The sequence below is a fragment of the Lontra canadensis genome, unplaced genomic scaffold, assembly GCF_010015895.1.
Source record: "Lontra canadensis isolate GAN:19392208 unplaced genomic scaffold, GSC_riverotter_1.0 scaffold29, whole genome shotgun sequence".
NCBI classification, from domain to species: Eukaryota; Metazoa; Chordata; class Mammalia; order Carnivora; family Mustelidae; genus Lontra; species Lontra canadensis.
In genome coordinates, this window is record NW_022631023.1 from 11,858,579 (window position 1) to 11,860,747 (window position 2,169).

The 2,169-nt window shown below is 52.7% G+C and overlaps 1 pseudogene; it reads right to left on the reverse strand.

The window, feature by feature from the left end:
• Positions 1-203: 203 nt before the first annotated feature.
• On the reverse strand, positions 204-1,914 carry LOC116872345 (annotated as a pseudogene).
• Positions 1,915-2,169: the final 255 nt, after the last annotated feature.

Below are 2,169 nucleotides of genomic sequence, written 5' to 3' on the forward strand. Positions count from 1 at the left end.
GAAGCAAAGAGGTCTTGGCTCCTTGGGGCCAAGGGCAAGCTGAAAAAGGTGTCCTTTAGGTCTAGTACTGTATACCAAGTCTTGTCTGGGGGCAAGGTGGAGAGGAGAGTGTAGGGGTTTGGGACCATAGGGTGCATGTCCATCACCCATCAGTTGACTTCCCTCAAGTCCTGGACCAGTCTATAATCATTAGACTGTGGCTTTCACACTGGCAGCTGGGGAGTGTTCCATGCCGACTGACAAGGCCGCAGTATGCCCGAGTCTAGCAGTCGCCGGCTGTGTGGGGTGATCCCCGTCCATGCTGTGAGAGGCATGGGATATTGGCGGACTCTGACTGGTTCTGCTTCTGGCTTTAGTTCAATGTATATCGCTGGCCGATGTCGGGCCAGTCCCATTCCCCCAGTTTCTGCCCACGTTTGGGGAAACTCCTGCAACCAGTGGTCAATGTCGGTCATTGGTGCTGGGGGCATTTGGTGAAGACGATATTTGTCCTTGAGGTTCATGACAAGCACCTGGATCAGGTGCCCCTCTTTACCCAGAACCTTTGTCCCTTTAGGGTGGAAACTAATTTGGGCTCCCATCTTGGTGAGTAAGTCCTGGCCTAACAAGGGGTAAGGGCACTCAGGAATGATCATGAAGGAGTGGGATACCCAGCCCACGCCGAGGTCCACTGTTCTTCGGGTAGTCCATGAATATTGTTTGCTGCCTGTGGCCCCCTGTACCCATGAGGTCTTATTTGTCAATTTCCCTTGAGGTTGTAGCAAGGCAGAGTGCTGTGCCCTGGTGTCTACTAGGAAGTTAATCGGTTGCCCCTCCACTTTAAGGGTTACCCTGGGCTCAGGGAGGGGTGCCGAACTCCGACCCCCCTAGTCATGTAAATCTTCGACCTCCAAGATAGTAGCAGAGGCCTTTGGTCTTTTGTTGGGGCAATCTTTTACCCAGTGGCCTTCTTCCTTGCAATAAGCACACTGGTTTTTATTCAGTTTGGGGCGTTCTCGACAGGGGCCATCCTCCTTACTTGCTCCTGAAGCCAACTTCTTGAGACACCTCTGTTTTTCATGTGGGTCATCCGTGGTTGTGGCCAGTAGGATCTTAGCCAGGTTCCGGGTCTGATGGTCACTTGTCTTAGCCTGTTGTTCCTCCAAGCTCTCTCTGTTATTATAGACTCATTCTGACACCACTATCAGATCCTGTAGGCTCTTTTCTCCTAGTCTTTCTACCCTCTGCAATTTCCTTTTAATGTCCGGAGTGGCTTGGTTAACAAAAGCCATTAACAATGGCAGCTCTGGTTTCTGGGGCTTCTGGATTCATAGGGGTGTACAGTCTGAAAGCCTCTATGATCCTTTCTAGGAATACCACCGGACTCTCATCTTTACCCTGTCTTACATCATATACCTTAGCCAAATTGGTAGGCTTGCGTGCTGCAGCCTTGAGACCTGCCATTAGAGTCTGGCAGTAGACCTGGAGTCTCTCCTTACCTTCTGTCAAGTTGTAGTCCCAAGAGGGGCGAGACAAGGGGAAAGCTGCATTTATGAGATCGGAGTTCTGAGTCAGCTGTCTGTCGTCACCCAGGACGGACTTTCGGGCTTCCACCTGGATTTGCTCTCTTTCCTCAGTGGTAAAGAGAACCTGTAAGAGCTGCTGGCAGTCATCCCAGGTGGCTGATGGGTGAAAAGAACAGTATCCAAAAGACCAATCAGATCTTTTGGGTTATCAGAGCGCTTTGCACGTTGGGTTCTCCAGTTGTATAAATCACTAGTAGAGAATGGCCAATATAACATCGGCTGTCCCCCCTGTTTCATCAGGGGGTCCCATGGCACGGAGGGGAAGGACAGTGGAATTGGCCGGTCCCCAGTTTGGGGCTGGGGCTGCTTGATGGGTCTGTCCACGTGTCCCTGCCGCCGGCCCATGCATGGGGGCGCCTCCATCTGGGAGGGGGAGGGGCACTCCCTCAACAGCCCCTGATGCTTCTGCTGGAGGGGCAGACGGGGCTGGGGGAGACCTGGTAGGGTGGTGGGAGAATCAGGTCCTCCGTGGGAGTGCCCTGAAGGACTGGGGAAAGCGGAGTCTTTGGTTCGGACTCCGTTTTCTTGTCAGACTTAGGAGTTGGGTTCTGCAGGGCTAGGATCTTGGATGTAGGTCCTGCTTTGGGAGGGAGAAAAGGTTTAA